This window comes from Cnephaeus nilssonii (genome assembly GCF_951640355.1).
Source record: "Cnephaeus nilssonii genome assembly, chromosome: X".
Classification (NCBI taxonomy): Eukaryota; Metazoa; Chordata; class Mammalia; order Chiroptera; family Vespertilionidae; genus Cnephaeus; species Cnephaeus nilssonii.
The window spans coordinates 46,852,595-46,872,876 of NC_137071.1; the positions used below are offsets into that span (position 1 = coordinate 46,852,595).

The following is a 20,282-nucleotide window of genomic DNA, read 5'->3' on the forward strand; positions in this document are numbered from 1 at the left end:
GGGCTCAATGTTGCCAGATCTCATTCTTTAGGGGAAATCAGGACTCAGGGTTTTTACGTGAAGCCCTCTAATTTCTAAATGTTGGCTCGAGTAAAAAACAAACAAACATCTGTGGGGACTAAACACATCTGCAGGCCCCACATAGCCTGGGGATGAGCAGTTTTGTACATTTGTTGCAGCCTTTGGTTCTAGTCTACCAGCCTCATCTCCTATACTGCTTCACCAGGTCCATCTTCCCACCACAGGAGTGAAAGGGGCTCAGGAAGAACTGATGGAAGAGCAGCAGGCAGAGCCCTCCACAACTACCACCTCTTCACATAAACGGGGAAAGGGAGAGCGTGAGTTCGGAGGGAAACTGGTCTCCTCACTGAACTGCTAAATTCCTTTGCCAAGAAAACACAAGTTCCCCAGCTCTCTGAAGTCAGCATAGCATGGAGGTTAGGTACTGGTCTACACAACCAGAGTGTATGAGTTCACTGTCTAGTACCTATTTGTATGACTTTGCACAAGTTCCTTGACTTCTTTGAGCCTTAATGTCCTCATCTATCAAAAGGGTTATTGTGAAAATCAGATGATATACACAAAATACTTTGCACAATGGTTGGTTATTTGAATACTGATGGTTATTATCATAACTAGAGGCCCAGTGCACAGAATTCATGCAAGGGGGGGTGTCCTTCAACCCGATCACCCTCTCCAATCCGGGAGCCCTCAGGGATGTCCTACTGACGGCTTAGGCCTGCACCCCCCGGGGAGCGGGCCTAAGCCACAGTCCGGCCTCCCTCTGCAAGAGGCAACTGGGATGATCAGGGGAAAGCACCGCCCCCGTCACCCCACTGCTGCTGCTACTGCTGGCCGCTGCAGTTGCCAAGGTGTTATCATCAACACGGACTCTAGTCCCTTCACCACGAAAAAAATGACAACTTTCTTTAGGCATTTTCAATATGTCTCTTTCATAAGATATGACATTTCTTTCCTTCCTTCCTTCCTTCCTCCCTCCCTTCCTTCCTTCCTTCCTTCCTTCCTTCCTTCCTTCCTTCCTTCCTTCCTTCCTTCTTTCCTTCTTCACCTGAGGATATTTTGCCATTGATTTTTAGAGAGCGTGGAAAGAGAGAGGGAAAGACAGAGAGAAACATCAATATGAGAGGGACACTTTGATTGGTTGCCTACTGCATGAGCCCTGACCTGGGCCCCGGCCAGGAAGGAGCCTGCAACCTAGGTACATGACCTTGACCAGAATTGAACCCGGACCCTTCGGTCGGCAGGCCGAGGCTCTATCCACTGAGCCAAACCAGCTAGGGCAGGATATGACATTTCTTAGCCCCTCCAACAGCGGACCTTCATTTTTCCTCCAGGAGTGAGGTGGAAAAACCCTAGATCACGCAAGTTATGCAAGTAACTTGGATTCTTACTACACAAGTTACCAAGAACACCGCGAGTGGCATACCGGGAGCTTAGCCTATGAGCGGTCAGAAAAGGTGTTTCCTCTGCAGCTCATGCGCAGAGGCGGGACTGCCAGCGCACCCCGGCTGATAGGCAGGCCCTGCTTCCTGCTCTCTGCAGGCCTGCTGCTCCCTGAACTCTGCGGGCCCTGCTTCACCCTGCTCTCTGCAGGCCTGCACCATCCATGGCTTGCCTCACCGCACAGCAATCCCCTCCTGCCCACCTGCGCACGCAGCCTCCTCCTGAGTGGTTGTTACTGTTACGGCGTCCCAGCTAATTTCTGTATTACCTCTTTATATATATGTAGATAATATGTCTTCTCTTTCCTTCACCTCCACCTAAAATGGTCACCAAGTTCTATCAAATCCACCTCTGTAATAAGGGCCAGTCCTCTTTTCTATCCCCACTCCCACTCAGCCACTTTAGGCTCTCAGTAGCTCCTGCCTGGACTATTGCAATGACCTATCAAGTAATCTCTTGTTCAATTACTTGGCTCCAATCCACCTTCCCCCAGCACAGTGCACTTAGGCTATTAGGAGACACTTCACAAATACTTTGTTGAAAGAACTGCTGCCATAAAGTATACATCTCATCTTCCTAAAGCAAACACATTACTCCAGTGATCAAGAACATCAGATGGCTCCACATGGCCTGTAGATTCAAGAGTAAACTTCTTAGCATGACTGTCAAGGCTCTTAATATTCTAATCCTATCCTTCCAGTCTGATCTTCCACCAAAAGCTATCACACACATTTGTCCCAGCCACATTTCACTGCTGTTCATTCACTGAATGAGCTCTGCACCTTCTCATCTGTCCTTTGCTCACATTGTTTCTTCTGCCCTTAATGCCTTCTTTCCATCTCTGCCTATCACTGCCTTACCCAGTTTTCAAAGTCCAGCTCAAATGACCACTCTGCTATGAAGACTTCCACATTCCCCCTCTCCCAAGCTGAGAACAACCTCATCCTCTTCTTTAATTCTGTAACACTTTGTGCCTTGATCATGGTACTTATTATATCCTACCTGTATTCAACTTATTCATTCATTCATTTATAATATACCTATTGAGCAATTACTGTATGTGAAGCACTGTGCTGGGTGCTTGGAATACAGTAGTAAAAGACAGACATATTGTGGATCCACAAGATAACATGATGTTATACATTTGGCAACCATGATATGCTTACTAGAACATTTAAGTTTTTATCTCACCAAATGTCTATGATGAGAGCCAAGCTTTCTTGGTCTTGGGGATAGAGAAGAGATGTAAGGGATTGGAGGCGGTTGCATACCCATAGTGCTAAGGCAGTAAAGGGCACAATGGCTGTGCCAAGGAAGTAGCCCTACCAGCCACATGTCCTTTGACCCTTGCAGCCACCCCTCTGAGCAACCCCTTCAACCCAGGCCCAGGCCTTAGTGTTCTCCCTTCAGTTCCATCTAACTGCAGACAGTCTCAGTGGCTCACAATCCTGCAAGTACAACAGTGTCACCTGGAGAGTTTTCACTCTAGCCCTACCAGCAGAGATTTGGATTTAATTAGTCTAGGTTGGAGTCCCAGCTTCAGTATTGTTTAACAAACTCCACAGTGATTCTAATGTGCAGCCAGGTTTGCCAATCATGGATGAAGAGAAGGCTGGAGTGACATGAAGTTCTTGTTATTTGAGGATAAGTGGTGCTAGAAAAAGGCCACTTGCCATGAATCCACTTGAAGCAGAGATCGACATTTCACAACAGAATAGGGGAAAGAAAGAGGAAAGGGTTTGATTGGGACTTTGCCTTGAGAAATAAAATTGAAAATGTGGAAAATATTTCTGTTTAAATTTAAAATGAATAACTGCAAATATGCACTAATTCTTAGAATGAACAAAAACTGAATCAAGCATTGGGGAAATAACATAATTTTCCTGACCAAAGTGCATGAGAACACACAGACTTTTGACACACAATCATAATCACATAATCAGGTTTTTTTTTATTACTGGTTCACTTTCATTGCTAATAATCCATCTGTTTAGATTTTCTTATTTCTTCCTGGTTCCTTGGGAGGTTACACGCTTCTAGAAGTTTCTCCATTCTTCTAGATTATTGAATTTGTTGTTCATAGTATTCTTTAATGATTCTTTGTATTTCTGCAGTGTTGGTTGTAACTCAATCATAAACAGTCTTGCTTTGTTTTGTTTTTTTTAAATTAGAGAGCTTCTTCAACTATTCCAAGGACCTCTTATTATCTTTTAAGAGTTGAATCATTCTCTTTGAAGCCTTGATCCTGTCATTACCCAGGTCGATTTTCTCTTCTGCCAGTGGTAACTGGTCTATCTCTGCCAAATCCTCACTTATCAAGGACTTTACATGACATTAGAGATGGCCTTCAGCATCACTTTTTTTTGAGAATACAATATTTTTTCCCATCACCATTTATCCCTCCATACCCTTTTCTACAGCATCACTTTCATTGACTTCATGAAAACCTAGATCTATTTAAAAACCTGCCGTTTCATTCTGAAATTTATTGAGTTGTACAATGCTAACAATTAACAAAAGGCTGAAATAATGGGTATAGATAAACAGTAGTAGGGTGTGATATGGAGGGAGGGACTAATGGAGGATGCAAAATATCTTGTGCTATGACAACTTTGGCCTTCCATAAAGTCCCTTTTCCTTTGTGGATTTTTATCAGCTTATCTCTAAAATGAAGGGATAGAGTTAGATGTTATAAAGATTAAATAAATTAACTTAAATGAAATAATATATGTGAAAGTGTTAAGCACAGTTCCTAGCAGAGGGAGAACTCATAATTCCTGCTTTGCCTTCTCTCCCCAAACATTTTTAGATTCTTTTTTTAAAAATATATTTTATTGATTTTTTACAGAGAGGAAGAGAGAGGGATAGAGAGCTAGAATCATTGATGAGAGAGAAACATCGATCAGCTGCCTCTTGCACACCCCCTACTGGGGATGTGCCCGCAACCAAGGTACATGCCCTTGACCGGAATCGAACCTGGGACCTTTCAGTCCGCAGGCCGATGCTCTATCCACTGAGCCAAACCGGTTTCGGCCATTTTTAGATTCTTTTAGATGACACTAAGGAAAAGAATGAAAATGGAGAAGTGCATCAGTGTAACTAGAAAGAAGACCCAGGACTTCTGCCCCAGGCTAAAGTTTCTGTCTTATTGCCATTTCCTCTTGTCATATTCTCTGTGGAGATGCACCAAACACCGAGCACCTATTAGACTAACTGTGTAGGTGTGTAAAATCCAAAGATCACTCAGACAGGGAATCTGCCCTCAGTAAGGTCCTGGGTTGGTTGGGAAGAAAACACATGAACAGAATTTGTTCAAAATACCTCTACAATATGACAGTTTCCCCCAACTCCATTGTCATAATCTAGACCAGGCCATCATCAACTCTCTCCTGGAGCACTGCAATGGCCTCCTAACTGGTCTCCCTGCTTCCAATCCCCCACCACCACCACCAACAACAACAACCCAACATTCCACCCAGAGTTATCTCTAAAAACTGCAAATCAAATCCTGCCTCTCCTCTGCTAAAACCCTCCAGTAACTTCCCATCTTGATTGGAATAAAATCTGAAGTCCTTACTATGGCCCACACTGCCCTACATGACTTGTTGCTCTCTAATCTCACCCAGTACATCCTTTACACTATCCTCCAGCCACCCCGCCTTATTGGTTTTCTTCTGATGTAGGTTTGTTCCCGTCTCAAGACTTTTGTATGTGCCCTTGCTAAGCCTGAAATGTAACCCCCTCCCATTTTTTCCAAGGCTCACTCCTTATTATCAGATCTCAGCTCACATGTTACTTTCTCAGAAAGGCCATTCCTGACTATTCTAGGTATGTATGGTAGTGCCCTTCTTGGCCTGGACACTCCATCATATTGTCCAGCTTTTTATAGGATCTAGTGCTGGTAACTATTTGAAATGAGCTTGCTTATACATTGGTTTTCTTGTTCATTGCCTCTTTATTTGAATGTAAGTTCTGAGCAGACAAAGATCTGTGTGTCCCCTGTCTGCCCAGTGCTTTAGTAAAGGTTCACTGAATGAATGGATGGGGATGCAGGGGAGTAGAGGTTTATTTGGGCAGAAGTGAGTAGTGGCAGGATGTGGAGTGGTGGCAAGAGATGAAACTTGACAGATGGCTTGAAGTCAAAACATGAAGGCCTTTAAAGTCAAACTAGGGAATTTGTGCTTTATACAGAGACCCACTGGGAGCTATGGAAGATTGTTGAGCTTAAGAGGAATATTATCAGTTGACCTGGAGTAAGATTCATCTAGCGCCACGTGCCAATGGATTGGTGGGTGAAATGAATGGATGGCCTGCTGTAAGAGTCCATCAACTACTATGTGCTCCACCTTCACATTCACTTGCCTCCAGGCTTTCCAAGGAGGATCCATTCAGCTCCCTCAATCTTCTGGGGCCACAAAGAACCCTGACTGCTGTTCCCCGCCACCGGCCGCTGGGTGGCACTGTGGCTCCTCTTACCCAGGTTGGAGACACCAGGCAGGCTGAGGAGCAGCCGCCTAACAGGATCTGGCGCAGGGTCCCCTGGTGTGCCTGCCAAGCAGGCTCTTTCTTGTTGGCCTCTTTCTCCCATTTCCGTGCTGCCAGGCGTTTCAAGCCCGTTCCAGCCCCTGCTCCACCCCATCTCCACCCCATCCCCATTGCCTGCTTCCCCCTCTCTTTGGCGATCCTTGGCTTTCTGACCCTCCAGACCAAAGTGGGGCCCGAGATGGGGGCCCAAACAGAACGCAGGAGCTGTTAGGGCCATATGGCTCTCTCTTTTCAACTCATCCAGGCCTCAGGCCTCCCTGGACTCCAAGGACACGCTGGATCCAGCCAGGCCCGAACTAAAGGGAGGTGAGGGCTGTAGGGACAGCCTTTTGATGAAAAGGGGCCTAAGCCATTAGGGGCCAACTTACCATTTGTGTTAATACCACTGTCTTTCTTCTTGGCCTCTAGAACAAGAAGCCAGTCGTCTGGGACTCCCCCTTTGGTCCCTTCCACTCCCCTACTATATGACCCAGATAATCCTAACTCTCTATGTATAGTACATATCCTAAGCTGATCCCTCCATCGTCACTGCCCAGATCCTGGCCTCCCTGCCTTTAGCCTCCAGCCCCAGACTTCATCTCACAGTGTGGGCAGCTTCCTGGAGTACTGGCCTGGCAACATACTCCAGCAATATCTCCAATTGCTTGGAAAAATCTAAAGCTGGCATTCAAGACCCTGCATACTCTGACCTCACCATTTTGGCCTCACTTCTACTCAAATATGGAGTAAAAGGCCTACCCCTGGTCGGTTGCTTGAGTAGAAGAGCTAGAACAGGAACTGAACACAGTACAGGGCTCCACAGGCATCTATTTGGACAGCCCTAACTCATGATCACAGCCTGCAGAGATGCAGAGAACACAGTGCCTGCCTCCCCTAGAGCACAGGAGCGCATCCATGTTTATTCTTTTGCCCCCTCCTTTTGTCTCCCTGTCCCCTGGATCTGTTCTGCTCTCCTGCAATCGCCCTGTCCCCCTCCCATCCATGTTGCCCACTTTCCTATAACCCTCCTGCTGGTGCATGAGGCTTTTTCTCAACAAAGACAGACCATTATTTCACAAAGTGGTTGATGACATGCATGACCAGGTTTCTCCATAATGCTGTTTCAGTTTCAGCAGGGTTTTTTTTTTTCTTGAGGAGCCTAATATTCACAGATGCTGAGACTATAGGTAGCTCTTTGTGAGGAAAGGTTGGAGACGCCTGAATTAAATTTAGCCTTGTTGAATCCAGCACACAAACATGTAAATTAATATGGAAAAGCATACAAGTGAATAGGAAAATTGGCAAAGGCAGATTTATTGGCAAACAAAGCACCGGTGGTCAATTTAAGGCTGCCCTGCACCCCTGTACTCCAGGAATCTGTGCCTAGTTAAATATGGCTCAGTTATGGTCATAGAAGTTATGGTGGACAAAAGAGCTTGTGATAAAAAAACATAACCATAAGAAGGGTGGGCAAAGAGGAGACAGCTCATCTTCCCTGTCTCCATCTTGGGGTAGCTTTCCCTGGGAAATTACAGTTTCCTGTCCCCCGAACAAATTCTACTGCTAAGACTACTCCTTTTCCATGTGTACTACTAATGGATACAGTGTCTCACTGCTCCTCAAAATAACCCTGTGTAGTATGGATTATTATTTTGTGTTTTCAGATGAAGAAACTGAGGCTAATGAGGCCAAAAGACTCCCCTCCCCTCCCTTTTCCCCACCCCCCCAAAGAAGAAAAAGTTATAAAAAAAAAAACACTTCAGCACAAAAGGCCAGGACTAGAATCCAAGAATTCCAACTCCAAGATCAGTGCCAGCGTCTTTTCACCCACAGTTTCATGACCTGTTGAGAAGTCAAAGCTAGGCCAACCATCCCTGTACCCTCACTCTGTTCTCAAGAGTGAATATAAATGCAGGCAGTGTAACTGAAGCAGCAGAAAGGGCTTTCACCTGCCTCCTGGGTTGTGTTGACACCTGACCTGGGTCTAAATGATGGCAGGGGGACTCAGTTGAAGTTTGTAGAACCAGCAGAGCAACAGCCAGCCTCCAGACAGGTGCCTCACAAAACCAAGGTCTCCAACTAGAGGCTTTCAGAGGCATTTTGTTTGGCTTGACAGTGTCCATTTGTGCAGTGCTTAAATTTGACTTATATTTCCTCAATAAGACATTAAGTTTAATAAAAGTTCAATGAAAGTATAGTCATTAACAGCATGGCCTTGGTTTGCATCCTGACTTTGCTACTTATTCTGTGTGATTTTGATAAGGTTACTTAAATTCTCTGTGCCTCACTTTGCTCATCTGTAAAATTGAGATAAACAATAGCACTCTACCTCACAGAGTTACAATGAATATTAAGTTATGATATTTAAAGCACTTAGAATGGTGCCTGACACATAGTGCTGTATGAGTATTTGATATTATTATTATTTTATAAATTGAGGCGAGTTCGCATATAATCCACATTTCTAGCTTCTTAGCAATTTAGAAGATCTGACAGCCTGGGCCACCATTGCCAGCTGGAACTGAATCTGCCCTCTGTAGGTGGTGTGTTCTCTCCTGGTCAGCATCAGCCCCACAACTCCCCATTTGGTCTCTGAGGTGTCAGTTGCTTTTTATCATATTACATGCAGGTCGTTTCGTGGTTTTCCATTTTCTATCTGGTTTCTAAAATCAGTCTATCATCCCACTGCTGCTTAAGTGGTTCAAGGGGGGAAAATGTGACCAAGTATAAATTGTTAGCCAATGGGGACATTGTTAGCCAATTTGGGTTAGACCCCTACCAGGCTTTGACTTCTTCTAATGTCCCAGAAAGGCACTTAAACGCATCAGCTTGAAGATCAAGAAAAGAAGCAAAGTGGTAAAGGGAGGCAAAATTAAGCTATAACATTCCAGAACATTCCCTCCTGCAGTCTCACAGTTGGGTTTAAAATTTGGTTCAAGGGTAGTAAGATATACCCACATATATGCCAAATTATGTATGTTCAAGATTCATTTTTGCAACATTGTGAATAATAAAATGATTAGAAGGAACCCAAACGCCATCAATAAAAGACTAGTTAAATAAATTTTGATGCATACATATAATGGAATACTATACAGCCATTAAAAAGAAAATTAGCAGTGTGTACAGAATACTTCCATTTTTGTGGGAAGGGAAATAGAAATATACATATTTGCCTATATTTGCATAGAATATCTCTGGAAGGTTTATGAATATAGTATAGGCATAAAATATCTGTGGAAGGTTACATCAAGAAATTGGTGACCATGGTTGTCTCTGAGAAAAGGCATTGTGTGACTTGAGAAATAAGAAGACATACTTTTTATCAAGATATATCTTTTTATTCTTTTTAAATTTTGCACCATGAAGCTAATAACAAATATCTCATTTAAAGAAATTCTGCAGTAGATACAAAAGGAAAATTACAATGAACAAACAAACAAAACTAACTTCATGGTTTCTCAAGAGACAAACTGAAATCGCCTGCCAGTCAAGGATGGCTGCATGGGAAACAACCTGCCTCCTGTGGCACCCAAACCCTTGCTTAGTAAGCTGCTTTGCAAAATCATTTCCACAGTCATCATTCCATGTCCAAGTGTACTTAAAGCAGTTTCACTCTGGTCCTTCTTGCCCAGGCTACCTCCTCTACTCTGGTCAGCTTGGCTTTTACTCAATCTCTAAAAAAATCCTGGTTGGACTGCCTCCTGGGCACCCAGAAGTGAAGCCTTCTGGGAATGGAGGCTGAAATGGAAGGGGGTTTGACAAGAGTGATACACCTGAAGACCAGGACTTAAATCCTCCTTCTCCAAAAGTGCTTCTCCCAGTTATCTGAAAGGGAGCTCCAAAGGGGGCAGAGTTCTTGTGTTTGGGTTGGGTACCCTCCCAACCAAGGCCTACCTCTGTTACCTGACCAAAGGTCCCCAATTCAATCCAACAGACTTTTTAAACCTTAAAAAAAAAACTCTACAAAGTCATGGGCCAGGTATAAAGGTCCCAAGGTGCTAGGGACACAAGGTAAAGGACGTAGAGTGCCTGCTTTCTAGGGACACACGTCTAGATTCTGAAAAAGTCTGAATTGGAAGGAGATGACTGAGGTGATGGTTTTCACCCAGATGACCAGATGATGGGCACCCTTGAGCTGTATAGAGAAGCTTCAGGAGTTCTGCAAACATTAGATGTGTTGGCAGATTTCAGACATCTTAAACCATTGATTTGATCAAAATTGTCTCATAATTCTAATTGATTCACTTGATATAAGGTAAATGACATAAATTTGAACTCAATAAACACATTTTTATTAACAAAGCACTGCTTTTATCTGTTCTATATAAGTAGGGTTCTGTGTAAGATGTCATTAAAAGGGGAGGGGGGTTCCCGCTGCTTTAAAAGGTTCTCAGAAATAGACTCAGAAGAAATGAAGGGACTTGCCCAGGGTCATATAGCCTTGCAGAAGTAGAGCCTGGTCCAGTAGGGCCCCTGCCAACCTATACCTCTTATGTATTGAATACAAAATCTGAATTAAGAATTGAGTTGGGTTAGGAGCATCCTACCCAGGGCTGGAACAGATATCCCAGGATACTTTGGAGCTCAACCAGCCCAGCAAATCACCTTTTTTTCCATCACATGACCTTTTTACAGGGGCCTAAGCTTGCAATAGGCCCCAAGTTTAGGCTTCTTTCTGTCAGAGGTACCTGATTGCTCTGTTCTCTGGGGATTCCAGGGATTCCCTCAAGCCAGGGCCTGGGCTAAGAAAGCCAGAATGTATTACGTGCTCAACATGGCTTGACTCCCAAAGGTTGGGTCTGAGCTCTAACCCTCATTCTGCACCCCCCTCCCACGTGTTTGCCCCCTTCAACACCCATTGGCTGGCAAACATTCTTGTGGCCCCTCCCCCTTAGCCATCACTCCCCCTGAAACCACTACTTCGGCCTCAGACCTCCTGCCTTTTATCTTGCCCCAGAAGCTGAGCCCTTGGGTCCCTTAATTGTTCAGGTTGCTCTTTTTTGAACTCACTCCAATTGAGCTCCATAAATTGAAGATAATTGGACTGTCTCACTCAGGTTATGAGCCCCTGGGGCAGTGTCTTCTTGGTCTGGTATAGCCCTGCCCAGAAAGGGGGGTGGTGAGGGGGAGGGGCACAAAGCAGGCCAGCCTAGGGATCTGGTTCAGATCCCTGGGGAGAAGGCACAGGGTCACAGTGCAGACATTCATTCTCCATCAGCTAAGCTTTGCAGCCTTGATCCCTGCTGTCTTCCCTAGTCCTCACAGGTCAGCGACTGTGTGAGGAGCCAACCCTTCTCCACCAATAATGTTGAAAGCAATTGTCTAGTATATATGGTACTTTTGCAAATAGTATCTGAGAAGTTCTAGGACTCTGGTTAAAAGGCCCTCTTTGGGAGGACACCTGAATGAGTCACCAGTGAAGAAGAGCTAGAGGCTTATTGAAGGGAAACTCAGACTGAGGAAAATCCAGGGCAACATGTCGTGAACATGTTCCATTCCACACAATAACATCTTACCAGAAAGTTTATGTTGCCACCCATCCTGAGCACTGCCAGGAAGGTTGACTTGGCTACATCTAAGTTATCCAGGGAGATGGAGATAACTGTTGCTCTAAGGAGTGGTTAGAGCAAGGAGTAAGGGGCTAAAGAAATAAGGTTTTGCTCCAGACTCAGGACTCCCTCTTTGGCCGCCATCTCATGACATCTCATTGCCCTGGTACTGCAGTGGGCCAGAACATATCCTGGAGCAGCTTTTTGCCCATTGTCCCTGGACAAGGGAGTTGCTCTCCCGCCCACCCCCACCACCACCAAGGTCATGCTCCACAGGCTTATCCTTTTCTAGTTCCCATTTTGTCAAAAGCTCCTGTCACTGTCTATCAATGCACCTGAAGGCAGCTGAGCCCACCATCATACGCTCAAGGCCTGGCATGGAGCCTGGTACAGAGTAAATATCTATTGAGTAAATTAATTAATTAATTAATTAATTATTATCTGATTTCTTCCATGTTTAGACCTTTATAAAATCTACCTGCTTGCTTCCCTTATGGGTCTAACATTATAGTATTCCCTCATGGGGACTGACAAGGGGAGGTCATATCGTCTGTCCTCTTGCCTCCAGCTGGGACTGCATCCAAATGCCCCCAATCAGAAGGTTTCCAAGACTTTCATAAAACTAGGAAGAAAGGTAAAGAAATTAAAGATTGAAAGAATGAAAACTAGGCAGAAAGGGAAACAGTTGAAAGAGCACTCAAACTTGGAATCAGAAGACTTGTTATGAGATCTGTTCTTGTACACCCTAGTTAGAACCTAAATTACAAGAGAGAAAATGAGGCTGGAAAATAGTAACAGGCTTTGTATATCAGCCCAGAGAGCATTTGGACATCCATTCATTCAATATCACCTTACTGAATACCTACTATGTCCCAGGTACTGTACTAAAGGCTTTCCATTACTCTGGCTGCTAGGTGAAGCAATCACTGAGGAGCAAGAGTGCAGACAGGGAGACAAGTTAGGAGATTATATCACTGGTGTTGAGAGATAAAAACCTGAATGAAGGTAGTAGCAATCGAGAGAAGCAGACACACTGGAGAGCTATTTAGGAAGTAGAATTATTAGGACTTAATGATTAATCAGATGTGGCTGTTGATGGAGAGAGGACACGCTAGCTACACCCAGGTTTCTGTTGAGAGAGACTGAATGAATAATGGTGTCATCAATAAAAATTAAAAACACCTGGCTTGAGTTTCATAGTTTGATGCAGGCGGATTTAGGAAGATAATGAGCTTGGTTTGGAACTTGTAAAATTGGAGGAGGAGAAGGAGGAGGAGGGAGAGAAGGGGGAAGAGGAAAAGGAAGAGTAAGAGGGGAGGAGGGGGAGGAGGGAGAGGACAGGGGGCAAAGGAGGGGGAGGAGGCTAGATAGCCTCCTTAGTATAAGGCTATCTAGGGAGAAACAATGCCTGCTAAGAACAGAACCTTCAAATCTGCCAACTTTTAAAATACACATAAAATACATATGAAGCAGTCAGTCTGACATGTAGGACATGAGCCACGGTAGGGGAAAATCATGAGAGCCAAAGTAGGTTTTCAAAAAACAGAAGTGGTTTGCATGGATGGTATGGAAAACAGTTCTAATAAAACGAAATATCTGGAGGGGGGGGAATATCTGGAAATGTCCTTATGGATTCTGTCCTGACCATTGCAGTTAGTGGAATAGTGGGAGCCTGGTAGCTGTGGTTTGAGGAATAACGAAGAGGTGAGGCATGAAGACACTAAATTAGACTGCTCTTTCTAGAAGCTTGGCTGGTATCAAACAAATGAAAATAGTAACTGATGAAAAATATGAGCTCAGAGTTTTAGAAGGTGAGCTGTCTCAGGGTAGGAAGCCAGCAGAGATTGAAGATTCAATAAAGAAGAGTCATGATGATAGGATAGAGAATAATTGTCAGGAAAAGGAACACTCCTTTCAGAGCTAACGGAAATAAGAAAGGACACTAGGAGATGCAAATAAGCTTATAGTTGTGAAAGAGGATTTCACACCCATGGCCTATATTAAAAAAGGGGCAAAGGTTTAGGATAGTGGTTAAGGGAAATGGGGGAGAGTGTTGAGCAGAAATGAAAGGATCAACAGTGTTCATAAAACAATTAAATTATAAATCATACATTTGTAGTGGTACCCATCTGACTGGCATTCAATTTTTCTCCAGAAATTCTGGCAAAATAACAGAGGAGGCAGATTTTCCAGTTGATTTAGGGTCTGGGGTTTGTAAGGTAAGTGCAATAGACAGGCAACAGAGCTTGGGTGAAGTTATACTTGTGAGAATTATCCACCATAGGAGCCAGGATGTGTAGGGAAAGAAGCAATGATGAGGGACTGTTAATAAATTAGGAAAAAATTATGGGGTCAAGGTCTGAAATTGTAATTAGATGGAAAAGATACCAGAGTAGGGAAGTGCAAGATAGTAGTGGGTCTCTTGGAATGAGAGAATTCAGAGGTAGCAAGATTCTAGGTTATGGCAAGGTCAGAATATGACCATGAAGTTGGTATTCTTAAGTCTAATGGAAATGAAAGTCAATAGAGTTCAGGAAGTCAAGGAACTTTGAGGTCAGAGCAGTAGTCCTCAATCCTGGTTTGCAATAGAAATATAAAAAAGTGTCATTGCAATACTGACACATTAGAATCACCTGTAATATTTAAAAATATGTCTATGCTAAAGCCACATCCCCAGAAATTCAGTTTCAATTGGCGTGAGTTAGTCCCAGGCATCAGTATTTTTTAAATTTTCCAAGTGATTGCAGGTTGAGAACCATTGAGCTACAGAAATACATAGAACCATCCACATGGATGTTTAAATCAGTCAGTGTGATGACAGAAGTTGGAATGGAGAAGGAATATATAAACCAGGGGGGATTGAAATTCTCTAACAATGTGTTAGAATGGATGACAGTGATAGTGGGTGGAAGAGGATAGAGGGTGATAATATCAGATGGAAAGAGTATTAAAAGAGGAAGGGGTTTTACCTGATAATGAGCAATGGTATGGAAACAGCTGCAGGGATTAGGTGATGCAGACTCTACTTTGAGGCAATGTGCTGGCAGGATGTGGGAAGAGAAGCTGGGTTGTAGAGGAAGTATTGTGCCCACAAAAAGCCTGATTTTAAGAGTTAGCGCAGGAGGTATAGGATGCACTCAAAGAAGAGGTTGAGAGTGTAGGGGAGTTTGCTTACCTTAGAATGGCATTTCCAGAGCACACATTGGAATCAGGGATGCCACACTGTTCAGTTCCAGGTGTGCCATTGACATTGGGAAGAAATGGGCCTGCTAATGAGGAAAGTCCAGAACAGGATGGGAGTGAGAGTAAGAGAATGTTTGTGACCATATGATAATTCAGTGCTTCTCCTCACTCTTCTTGCTTCAGGTTTTTCTTTGGCTTCATGAAGGACTGATTAGCAAACAGGTTTGGGATTCCATTCATTTCAGGTGGGTCTCTTCTAATGACCTTCCCCTTATATATCTAAATTAACTTATTTTTCTGAATTTTTCTCAACCTTCTCAGCCACTTACTCTCAGAGAGGTGCAGAGGGACAAAAAGAGTCCCATAGCCAAAAGAAGTCACTGTTAAAAGAAGTTTCACCTTTGGACCCCAAACAATGCATATTAGCTGAATGTCAGTGACAGAACACTGACTTTGATGAAGGTTAGAAAATAGATTGCAAAGGAATGGGTATTTCTTATTGGGCCTACAACAAGCTTCTGCTCTGACTTGGTTAATCCAAGCTCTATTTTCAAAGAAAAGACTCATGTAATAATGCCCTTCCCCCATCTACCTCATGTTTCACCTCACCATCTGAACTGTTTAGTCCAGAGTGAGACCACCCACCCCAAACTCTGGGAAGGAACAGGCAAATCATATTTTGCCTGGGGCTTGGCATGCAAACAAGTACCCATACCTACTCTCAGCTCCCTATAAAACTTTCCAAAACAGCCAATCGTCACTTGTATAAGATCCTAGGGCTAGTTTTTCTCAAACCCAGGGGTGGGGAATGGGTGTGGATGGATGTTCCCAGCATCCTGATAGAATCCTGATAGAATTCTAGGATGACCCACCCACCCAATGATCCACACCCTTATACAATGCTCTCCCCTTGAGTGTGAATGGGGGCATTAAATATATGGGCTGTCACTCCCATGATTATGCTACTATATGGAAAAATGGGTGCTTAATGGTATAATTAAGTTCCATAGTCAGTTGCCTTTGAGATAATTAAAAGGGAAATTATCCTGGTTGGGCCTGACTTAATCAGGTGAGTCCTTAAAAGAGACAAGAACTGTTTTCAACAAATAATGCTATTGCATTTGGATATCCATAGGCAAAAAGTAAATAAAGAAACATGACCTACATGAAACCTTACATAAAAATTAACTCAAAGTGGATCATATAAAATGTAAAACTATTAACATTTTAGAGTAAAACATAGGAGAAAATCTTTGGGACCTAGGAATTGGTGAATAGTTCTTAGATTTGACATGGAAACCATAATCCATAAAAATAATAATAATTTTAACTTCATCTAAATTAAAAACCTTTGCTTGGTGAAATACCTAGTTAAGAAGAAGGAAAGACAAGCTACAGACTGGGAGAAAATATTTGCAACCATATATTTGATAAAGGAAAGGTATCTAGAATGTATAAAGAACTCTCAAAAATAAACAGTAAAAAAACCAAACAATCCAATTAGAAAGAAAGCAAAAATGTGAAGATACATTTCACTGAAGAGAATATACACATGGTAAGTAAGCACTTGAAAAGATGTTTAACACCATTAGCCATTAGGGAATTGCTAATTAAAGCTACCAATCCAAAATGCTAAAACAGGACACACACACAAAAAGGAACAACACCAAATTCTGGTGAGGATGTGAGAAACTAGATCACTCATACATTGCTGGTGGGGATATAAGGTACTACAGCCACTCTAGAAAAGGGTATGACAGTGTCTTTAAAAACTATATATATATGCTTAACCATATAACTTAGCAATTGCACTCTTATACATTTATCCCAGAAAAATGAAAACCTATGTTGACACAAAAATATGTGCACAATTGTTCATAACAGCTTTATTTGTAACTAGTGGCCCGGTGCACGAAATTTGTGCACGGAGGGAGGGTTCCCTCAGCCCAGCCTGCACCTTCTCCAATGGGGGACCCCTTGGGGGCTGTCCGACTGCCGGTTTAGGCCCGATCACCCCCAATTGTCCTCCCCTGCCGGCCTGGTTGCCCCCAACTGCCCTCCTGGGCTGGCCAATTTGGTTCTGATTGTTTGGTTTCTATGCCAGTCAGCATCAAAAGCTCTGCCTCCTGGGCAGTCATTGACTCCTCACAATTGACCCAGATTTGATTCTGATTGGTCAGTTTCTATGCCAGTCAGCGTCAAAAGCTCCTCCTCCTAGGCAGCCATTTGCTCCTCACAGTGACCCAGATTTGGTTCTTTTTTCTTTTTTTTTTTTGGGGGGGGGGAAGGGTGGGCTATTTATTAAGTGGTTATTACAGGGGTCAGACCACATAAGTGGTGTCAGCCCTGGGAATGTGACCTGTCAATGTTGATCACAAAGCCCCCAAGGCTGGTCCTGGTGAGCCCCAAGGTCAGAAATGAAACTGAAAGGCCTCGGTCACATGCTGCTTCCAGATGTCCAGGCTGGGCAGCAGGGAGGAGATGCCCATGACGTGCCAGGTCTCCGCATTGGACACCACCGAGGTCTGGTAGGAAAGCAGCTGCACACCTGCCTCTGCCAGGAGCCCAATCATGATAGGCAACATGGCAGGGTTGGAGGGCTGACTCCATTACAGAAGCAGGGGCAGATCCCTGCAGAGAGGAACTTCTGGTCTGAAGGCAGCTCCGTTGAGTGCCTGCAGCACAGATGCGGTTCCCTGAACAAATCCCACAGCCTGGTTAGAGGGCACCTGCCAGGGCCACGCTCAGGAGGCCTTCCCCACATCCTTGCTCTCCTGGCACAGTGGGGTTATGGGAGGTGGTTACATTGAAGCCAGCCTCCTTCACCAGCAGCTTGGCGTTCACCAAGTTCACATCCGCATGATTAGAAGCATCTTTGAGGAGGCCGACAATGACTGTGGGGCTCAGGCAGTTCCTGGCATTCTTCAGGGATAAGCCCTGCGTTACCACCTGGATGGTCCCTTTGGGGGACCCTGCCCAGGCTCACATCAGAGTCCCCAGAGCTTCTGCCAGACCCATCCAAGGTTTGGTGTGTGGAGAGAAGGTGCTGGTAAGGGCCTGGGCATTCACGACCCCTGCGAGGGCTCTCCCCTTCACCATGTCCACGAACTGGACAGCAATCTCCTCCCTGCAGTGGCTCTGGGCCTCCTTGGTGCTGGTGCCCAGGTGGGGGCAGCTGATAACATTCTTGTGGTCCACCAAGGCGCGGTCCCAAGGCTGCACCTCCGTAAACACGTCCAGCACTGCACCCACACACTGCTCCGACTGCAGGGCCCAGAGCAGGGTGCCCTCATCCACGATCCCTCTGTGGGCACAGTTCACCACGCGCACACCCTTCTTGCACAGGGCGAAGGTGCTGTCATTCAGCAGGCCTGTCGTGGAGGGCAGGAGAGGGGTGTGCACAGTGATGAAGTCACAGAGGGGCCAGATCTCCTCCAGGGGCAGCTGCTGAATGCTGAAGGAGGCCAAGACCTCTGGTGAGATGATGGGGTCATACCCTACAGTCTTCATCCTGAAGGACTGCATCCGGACGGCCACCTCTCTCCTGATCCTCCCCAGGCCAAGAATTCCCAGGGTCTTTCCATTCAACTCGGTTCCCATGAACTTCTTTGGGTCCCATTTGCCATCCTTCATAGGAGCCATTGCCTGGGGAATCTGCCTGGCCAGACACATGATCATCCCACAGGTGAGCTCCACAGCACTAAGACTGTTCCCATTGGGAGTGTTCATGACCAGGATGCCCTTCCTCATGGTGGCCTCCAGATCCACATTGTCCATGCCGGTGCTGGCCCTGCCCACCACCTGGAGCTTATCTGCTGCATTGATGACATCCATGGTCACCTTGGTGGCCAAGCGGAGAATAAGGCCTTCACAGTCCTGCAGCTCAGCTATCAGCTCCTCTTTGCTGAGGTTCTGCTTCTCCACCACCTGCAGCCCTCCATCTTGCAGGATCTTCTGGCAGCAAGGGTCCAGGCTGTCACTGATGAGCACTTTCTATAGATTTGCGAAGGCCATTGCTGGAGTCAGCCTCGGGATTGATTGCTCTCCCTGGACAAAAACACCTCTAAGCCCCCAGATTTGGTTCTGATTGGTCAGTTTCTATGCCAGTCAGTGTCTCTGGGCTATCAACGGGGCCTGATCAGAAAGGTGGAGCTGATCAGCAGCCCCGGTGGAGGCCTGGAGAGAAATGGAGGCATGGCTGCTGGCCAGACTGGGAGAGAAAGAGAGAGGCAAGTGCTGGTCAAAAGCTACCACATAGGCAACGGATCAGTCCCTGCTTCTCTCTTCAGGCCTCTCTCTGGCCCTGATTCGCAGCTCCCTCAGCAGTCAGTGCTGGGGCACCATGCCTGCAGCGGAAGCAACCCAGCACTGACTTCCGGTCTGGTCCAGCTTAGGTGGTAAAGGTGGTACACCCTGCCTCTTTATTATAGAGATAGCCAGAATTGAAAACAAACAAAATGTCTCTCACAAGGTGAGTGATTAAATAAACAATGGTACACTCATACCATGGAATACTACTAAGCTGTAAAAAAAAAAAAGGAATCAACTATTGATATATGCAAAAGCTTGGATGGCTCTCAAGGGCATTATTCTGAGTGGGGGAAAAAGCCATTATCAAAAGGTCACATATTGCATGTTATAAAAATTCTCAAAATGACAAAATTATAGAGTTGGGGAGCAGATTAGTAGTTGCCAGAGCTTAAAGATAGTGGGAGAGAAAGAGGTGGGTGTGGCTATAAAGGGGGAACTTTTGAAGTGATGAAACAGTTCTGAATCTTGTGGTTACACAAATTTATACATGTGATAAAATGGCATGGAACTATATATACACATGCACCAAGGTCAATTGGCTGGATTGGATATTTTACTAGAATTATATAAGATGTAGCCATTGGGGAACACTTGATAAAGGATACATTGGACCTCTCTGTACTATTTTTACAACTTCCTGTGATTCTATAATTATTTCAAAATGAAAAGTTAAAAATGAGAGGGGGTGGGATCACCACAGACACATGGAAAGGGACATGTGGCCAGGACCTGAGGGTGGCCTCTCTAGGAGCTGAGAGTAATTCCTGACCAACAGCCACCAAGAAAATGGGGACTTAAATTCTACAATTGCAAGGAACTGAATTCTGCCAACAACCAGTTAGCTTGGTAGAGAAACCCAAGCTTCAGGCCAGGTCTCAGCCCTGCAAACACCTTGATTTCAACCAAGTGAGACCCTGAGCAGAGAATTCAGCTAAACTGTGCCCAGACTTCTGATGTGTGGAAACCATGAGGTAGTAAACTTTATGGTTTTACACAGCAATAGATAACTGAAGCACAGCCCTTTTGAACAACTGGGAGTTTTGCTTCCAGGGGCCACAGTTGGGGCCTTACACATTCTGACAAAAGAAACCAGCAACATCAGTGGGGAGGATCCAGTCTCAGAATTGAAACAGATGCTCATGGTAGTTCCCCAAAACTGTGGCTTTTCAGCTTAGAGGCTTGAAATGCCTCCAAACCAACACAGCTCTGCTGGCTGCTTGACCCTGCAGTCGGTTGTCACATCCCAAA

At 44.8% G+C, this 20,282-nt stretch overlaps 1 pseudogene across 1 annotated transcript; it reads right to left on the minus strand.

Annotated features, from left to right (window-relative positions):
* Positions 1-17,134: 17,134 nt before the first annotated feature.
* Positions 17,135-18,737, minus strand: LOC307095215 (D-3-phosphoglycerate dehydrogenase-like; annotated as a pseudogene). The gene has a single exon. The product of its transcript is annotated as a D-3-phosphoglycerate dehydrogenase-like (transcript).
* Between the last annotated feature and the right edge of the window lie 1,545 nt (positions 18,738-20,282).